Genomic DNA, 8,263 nt, shown 5'->3' with positions numbered 1-8,263 from the left:
TATGAATTTGAACCAAGAATGCCAAATACAAGAGTTGAAAGTTGAAAACTGTAAACAATTGTAGCCCCCAAGTTTGAATTTATAGTAAGATAATTGGAATTTTGCCACCACCTTTCAAAATTGCAAGAACAAGTTGCATATATTCAGATTTACTAAGTACACATAATTAAACGAAACTAATCAATGCTAAGCTAATCAAAGTAATATGTTCATATTTACAGAATGACTCATATACTTGTCAAAGTTCATACAGTATATATTTCTTCTACACTACAGTATATTTCTTCTACACTACAAGTGAGTCATTGCCAATTGTTTCTGAGCTTGCTGGATAACTGTTGAAAATTTGTGAATATAAGTAGTGTAACAATTTGAAGACCACCTCCCTAAAGTTTTAATAAGGTGGTCTTCAATTCTAGCTTCCTGTGCTGTTGTAACTGCCCCAATTCTAAATGAATGACCATTATAATTGCAAGGATTGAAACCTAATTTTGAAAAAAGGAATTTCAGTTTCTTAGAAAAAAAATGACCTGGTCAGGGGTGTGCAATTACAAAAATTAGTTACTAGCCCATCTGGCTAGTGGCAGTAACAAAGTTACTAGCCCGAGGATGCCAGTCACTAGCCCATTAACTACCGAAAACAATACATGTATAAGTATAACAAAAAGGTAAAATAAAAATAAGTTGAAATAAATAAAACAAATAATGATTTGGGCTTTGTTATTGTCAGGTACTTCTCCCTATTTTTATCGACTATAATTGTCACTGAAACGACTGGCGATAGCAACACACAATACATATAGGTTAAAACGAATTAAAGATTATGATTTTACAACAAAGTTAATTCGTACATCAATTCAGTCGACATAAATATAGGTATACTTTTGTTTTAGATTTACTAGACTGACGGGCTAACGCAGTATAGATTTATGATAGCCCGACCTCTAAAATTGGTAGCCCCTGGAGTCGGGCGATGGTAATTGCACACCCCTGCCTGGTCAAGACAGAACCATCTTTAGTAACAAATATATGAAAATGTTCTTAGTTTTAAATCCATATATTTAAACATAGCAGAAACTGGACACACATTTGTATTTGTTTTAAATATCTGAATTTTGACTCCTTTTCTGAAAGGATCAGTTTTTGATTGTTTCAAATTGATTACAACTGAATTTTCAAAGCACATAACATCTTGAGTTGACAAACAATCGTGTATGTTACTTTCACTTTGAACAGTAAACTCTCCACAGCGTAAAAAACAAAAAAATGCTAAAGTACATGCTGCCTCTAATAAGTAGGCAGTAAACGTGTCAAAAATACCAGAATTAAGTAGCTGGCAAATATTACGGAGAATAGAAATTGTTATTGGTAATCTTGTTCGTTTTACATATTTACATGCTTGTTTCTTCATTACACCATTTAAAACTGTTTGCAAACATGCTAATGGTTGACCTGACACATTTTCTAAAGGATTGAAACCTTTCATTTTTAGGTTAAAAAAAATCTAATGCCACTAAGATATAATTTGATCGTAGAATATGACAAATGGAGATGATCATCACAATAAGCAACAAAATATATTAATGTCTGCTCAGAGATAGGAGGTAGACTATATTCTTTATGTACATGGAAACCTCTAAGTAAAGTAAATGTAACATAACTGTCCAACCCAACTTTGTATTGTGCTTGGGTTTTACTAGAAATGGACTGGTTCCATAGATTGTTCACGACGCTGTCCAGATTACTTGCGACAAAGGTGGACATGGAGTGTTGTTTCTGTCCGCATCTGGAGCCAACTGACGGAATCTGCCCATCTGAAAGCGAGACAAACTATCAGCTATTTCGTTCTTAACACCTGGTATATGTTTACTATATGCAACAAAGTTATTGTTTGCAGCACACATACGAGGGGTGATCAAAAAGTTCGCGAACTATCTCTATATTTACAAAACCACACTTCAAATCAGAATGAAATTTGGCACACATATAGTCATACACATGTTCTATAAATAACATGTTAAATAATGTTTTGCTCCGTGTTTGTGACGTCACAATGTGAAAATGACGTCAATATGTAGGTCACTTGTGACAAAAAATGGTTGACTCATTCGTACTCGAGCAACGAACGGCTGTAAAGTTTAACGTATATCTTGGAAATTCCTTTGCAGTAGAATATGATAATTTGTACAAGGTTTATGAAGACAAAAGACTTACCAGAAGTTCAATCCTTAATTGGATTGATTGTTTAAGTAAAGACAGGGAGACGGTTAAAAATGATGTTTGTTCTGTTGTTCAGCGAAAGCAAGCCGGTGAAAAGATGTGTCCTTAGTTGAGCAATTTGTTATGAAACATCGTTAAGTAACAATTAGAAAAATGATTGTATATCTTAACAATAACATAATTATTAAATCTCTAAAATATCGTTTACTTTAGACTTTAAACATATGAGATATGATAAAAAGAAGGCGCTTATACTTTATCCACATTGGAAAAACGACTCTCCCGAGACAGAGGACTCGGGTTGTGATGGGTCACCATACTAATTGTGGGAAGGGATATCCTTATCCACCCATCCTATTGCCGAGATTTGGCCATTTCTGACAGATGGACTGTTTTTGTTATAAAATATAACTTGCATGGTAAGAAATATAAGACTCGGAAAGATCTTTTTGCTTCTCTGAACAGACTGCCTCAGAGCATGTCACGTGACTGCCTGGATCACTTGATTCGCGCATGGGCAGAACAATAGCAGATGTGCATTAAAATCGGAGAGGACTACTTTAAAAAATAATAAACACTGAAACTTCATTTTATTTCTTTTAAAGAAGTAATTCAATTAGTTCGCGAAATTTTTGATCACCCCTCGTAGTAGTCTTCTCATAAGTTTCATTATTACTGGTTCTTTGGACTTGCCTTTAGTAATGATATGAACAACTGCCTGGTTATCACAATGAAATACTATTCGTTTTCCACACCAATGTTTACCCCACAAGATACAAGCTACAACTATGGGTTATAACTCTAATAAAGCCATAGAAAGTTTAGAATCAACAATGCTAGTTAATTCTAAAGGCCACTTGCTGTTGAACCAATGAACTTGGTAGTAACCACCGAACCCTAAAGTGGAAGACGCGTCTGTATAAAGATCCAAATCATGAGCATTCACTGTGAACCTATCATAAAACATGGAAATTCCATTCCAGTTTTTCAGAAAATGTAACCACATGTGTAAGTCAGCTTTGCACTCTTTGTCAAGATGTACGTGATGAAAACTCTCCTTTATCGAGGACATAAGTTTGTACAAGTAGGACAAAAAAGAGCGTCCAGGCAAAATCACTCTTGATGCAAAATTAAGATGTCTTAACAATTGTTCCAGTTCTTTTCGAGTACAACTCTTTTTGGACAAAATATTTTGAATGAACTTTAATATCCTATCGATTTTCTCTGTAGGTAATCTTGCCTGCATTTTGATGGTGTCTAATGTAATACCTAAGTATTCTAATTGACAGGTGGGTCTGACAGTCTTTTTGTCAGATATTGGTAAACGTAGTCGATGGAAAATAGTTCACAAAAGTGCCATAGTTCTTTCACCGCACGCGTCTGGTTTACCTATAGTTAGAAAATCATCTAGTAAATGTAGAATGACATCAACACCATAGTTGTTTTGTGCAATCCTACAAATCGCTGAGGACAAATTGTCAAATAATTTAGGACTTGACATGCATCCAAAAGGTAGACGTACATAATGATAATAAGAATTTCTCCACTTGAAGCAAAACAATCGATATTTTGTTGGAACAATAGGGATCTGTTTAAAGGCGTCTGTCATATCTGTTTTGCACAAAATGCTTCCTTTTCCATATTGTTGTATTTTATTTATTGCATCTTCAATTTTCACTTAACTTAAAGAACACAGTTCTTTATCAATTAGATCACTGATGCTAGGTTCTTCTTTGTTGTGTGGAGAAGATAAATCAAATATCAAGTGTTTTTTGCCAGAATATTTATGTGTAGCTATTCCTAAGGGACTTACTCTATATCTTTCAAAAGGAGTTGAAAAAGGGCCTTTGACATATCCTTTCATTAATTCGGTATGAAGTAATTCGTCTACTGCTTCCGGATTTTGTCGAGCTGTCAAAGAGTTTTTACATTCCTGAGTATGAAGATCATCACAAGACACTAAGGTATCGAACCCATGTTCCAAACTTGAGCACAAATACTGGACGAAGTCGAAATCAGGATGGTTTGAAAGTTCAAGTCTAAGTCTGTCAGTGTTAATGTTTGTGAGGGAATCTAGTCATTTAGATGTAGTAGGAGACGGAGGAGTTTTGTTTTTGCTATTTTCTGACTCAGATTGTTGACACACTAAGTTGGAATGGTTTGCTGTGCACAATTTGCAAGCATGCAAGTAACGGCAATACGGTTTAGTACAACCTTTGATGGAGTTGAAATTATTACATATTTGTTCACCTTCATGAAACTTCAAGTCACGGCCATGTACGTCAACTGCATGTCTAATTGAGCGATGGGTCATTGGCTGTCGTGTGTATTGATTTCGTCTGAAAGCTTTTTGTGGACACATAAGGGCTCTATGAATGTTAGAACCACAAAAGTCACAACATTTTACAGGTGAACCAGCACAAACCAATGTTCTTAATTCATGGTCTCCCTTAGACCAGTCGACCTTGACATTTAATTCTACAAGTGGTAATCCAACTTACACTCATAGTTCCCTTTCTAAGGAAGAAATTCTTCAAAATCATATGTCAGTTTTGAATATTTTTAATATTCCAAACAACCAAAATGAATTCGAATTACCATATTTATATTGGATTCCGAAACTTCATAAAAATCCTTACAAACAAAGATACATAGCGGGTTCCAGTAAATGTTCAACCAAGCCTCTATCTTTACTCCTCACTAAGATATTAACAGTGGTGAAGGAGAAACTTCAAGAGTACTGTACAACAATATATTCGAGAAGTGGTGTAAATCAGATGTGGATACTTAAAAATTCCAAGGAACTTTTGGAAAATTTGAAATCACAAGATTTTACCAAAATCAACAGCTTAAAAACTTACGACTTTTCAACTTTATACACAACCATTCCCCACGATAAATTAAAGTCCAGGCTTTTTGATATCATTGACAGCTGCTTTTTCAATAAAAATGGAACTCGTAAATATACTTACCTTGTCATTGGTCATTTGCAAAATTATTTTGTTAAAAAACATTCTGATTGTACACACAAGTACTCTGAAGTTGACGTTAAAAAGATGCTTGAGTTTCTGATTGACAATATCTATGTGGTTTTTGGAGACCAGGTCTTCCAACAATCTATTGGAATACCTATGGGTACCAATTGCGCCCCGTTATTAGCAGACCTTTTTTTGTATTCATATGAAGCAGAATTTGTCCAAAATTTTATACGTGAAAAGAAGAAAACACTTGCTGTGGCGTTCAACTCGACATTTAGATATATCGACGACGTACTGTCAATTAACAATGGCTATTTTCATTCTTATGTCGATACGATATATCCTGGTGAACTTGAGATAAAAGATACCACAGAGTCTGACACATCTGTTTCATATTTGGATATTTTACTTGAAAAAGACGTTAATGGTTATCTAACAACCAAGCTTTATGATAAACGTGATGACTTTAACTTTTCAATCGTCAACTTCCCTTACTTATGCAGCAATATACCTTCATCACCTGCATACGGGGTATATATCTCTCAGTTGATTCGATACGCAAGAACATGCTCTACCTATGTACAATTTCTAAAACGAGGTAAATTATTGACAAATAAGTTGATGAAACAAGAATATCAGCTGTCTCGTTTAAAGTCATCATTTCGTAAGTTCTATGGTCGATACAATGACCTTGTCAGCAAATACAATTTATCATTAAGTCAAATGCTGACTGACGTTTTTCATACTAATTGTTAGGCCATTATTTACACACTGAATTGTCGACGGATTTTTCCGTTATTTCCCGATAATGACAAGGAGCACACGGCGGGTGTGACAGGTCGGCAGGGATGCTCAACTCCTCCATGGCGCCTGATCCCACCTGTGATGTTTGGAGGTCCGTGTTTGCTCTGCTCCTATTTTGTATTGTATAATGGACTTTTGAGCTTGAATACTGTTTGTTATCTCCATATATTTCATTTGTTGAAGCAGCATAGAAACACACTTATTAGAGAAGATTTGATGGTATTCATAAAACCTTTCGGGCCAAATATTAGCCGTCTCTATGATATGGGTCAGGTACGAATCTAATTCCTCTCTTCTGTTTGGTATGCATTGCACATAATTCTTTTATATCGTCCAAACGCCACAATAAATTTGTCAAGGGTTAAATTTCTCAGTAACCTTTCGTCATTTTCTTTGACTTTCTTGTGAGCAGGAGTGGTATAGTTCGGTATGAGTAAGACGTTTAAATTGACGTCCTTAGCTGCTACTATGTCCGATCGAACCTCTGGAGATACCAAATCAACGGCAGAAATTTGTGATGAGGGAGTTCCTGGATCCGAATTAGACATAGCAGTGCTTAAATTAAATGATCTTCCTTCTGTAGTTTTGCTCATTGTGTTGCCTAAAATGGCTTGCTGACAAAGTTGTAAGGTAGTTAGAAGAAGGTTCTGATTGTCGGCCGCCATTGTTGTTGTTGCTGGAAGTGAAGTCTGGATAGGTAATCGCGTACTAGACGGTCTTGCCAAATCCGGATTTAAATTAGTCATCTGACCTGTCTGATTTGCATTTGGAATTGGTATGAAAATGTTAGCCTGTATTCCTACAACATTTCCCGACGACGAATCAACAGGTACAGGATTGCTAGCTAGTAATCCGGAAGATACAGCATTAAAATTGTTCACGTTGTTTCCAACATTGTCCAAATAAATTCTTTTTAACACACTATGTGAGAGTTGCACATTCAACACAATACCGATATCCGCTAATTTTTGTTTCAAAACAGCTACTGTCCAATTGGAAGGATTGTCAGTTTCTTCCGTTAGTACTAAGCTTAAGGTATGTCACTCGTCAGCCTTTTAGAAAAGTTCAGTCAGAACCTCTAACTTAAAAACTATTTATTACAATTCAATCTTCATAACATATTTGAATTAAACAATGTAAAATGTTCAACATTCAATTAAAAAACTGCTCAAAAATTCATAAAGAAACAAGATTTATAAGGGACTATTTCTTGTTGTGGAAGGATATTTAGCAGAAATTTCTGCAAATCTACACATTTATTATATTTAATATCTTGGAACTTTAGGCTCACATACTTTTATTCAGAGAATATATTCCGTTATGATATGCTTGGAATATTAAATATAGGTCTCAATTTATATTTTTATAACAAAATTTACACCTTTGCTCAACAAATTTTGCCAAGAAATGAAGATATATTAAAGAAGTCAAGATAAAATTTAAACAGTTTTTTGCCAGAAAATCGCATATTTTGACCAATATTTCAAAATTTACATCACTGACCCCAACTTTTTCTTTCATTATTTTAAACTACTCGATACTTTTGACCGATCAGCACTTAAGTCGTAAAAAGTTTGATACAAGAAAATATTCTATTGCCTATTTAGATTTTTAATACCCCAAATATGAGACTTTTTTAGTGCAAAAAGGTCACACAATAATTCACGCGCATTAATTTGCATGATTTGTTCAATGATAAATATTATTCAAACTATTTTACGTAAATTAAGATTATGTTTATTGCCATGGTTACATATGATAAAATATGATATAGGTTAAAGTGATTAACCAAAGAGTTACAATTTAAGTGCAAAAAGGTCAACTTAATTGTACCGTAGCTCAGTTAGATGCACACTGACACCCCATTTTCTCTGCGATTTTGAGTCATACTATATGAGTACTTATCCAAAATATACTTCTCAAAAAATCCTTGATATACGAAATTTCACGAGTGACATACCTTAAACGAGATCGTGATGTACGACCCGTAGCCATAGTTCAAAGTTTAGAGTTCGATCACAAAAATTGATACAATCCAGAATGTACCAGTGTTAATAAAGTACATCTAAGAAAAAACACAGCTAATAGATAGTTAAAATCGTAAATTCATCACGATTGGTAAGTCCGCACAGCAAGGATGTCATAAGATTCAGATAATATTCCACAGGATAACAATGGCTACTGACGCTGTAATATAAACTGAAAACGAGGCTGTCTAAAAATAACAGAATACATAATGAGGTACCAAAAGGGAAATTAAC

General features: G+C 34.6%; 1 pseudogene; it reads right to left on the bottom strand.

Moving 5' to 3' along the window:
* Positions 1 to 202: 202 nt before the first annotated feature.
* Positions 203 to 7,997, bottom strand: LOC133177200 (uncharacterized; annotated as a pseudogene).
* Between the last annotated feature and the right edge of the window lie 266 nt (positions 7,998 to 8,263).

This window comes from Saccostrea echinata, unplaced genomic scaffold (assembly GCF_033153115.1).
Source record: "Saccostrea echinata isolate AGI-Se365-2 ecotype Australia unplaced genomic scaffold, CSIRO_AGI_Sech_v1 ptg000099l, whole genome shotgun sequence".
Taxonomy (NCBI): Eukaryota; Metazoa; Mollusca; class Bivalvia; order Ostreida; family Ostreidae; genus Saccostrea; species Saccostrea echinata.
Note: the sequence above shows the minus strand (reverse complement) of the source record. Positions and strands in the feature narration are given on the sequence as shown.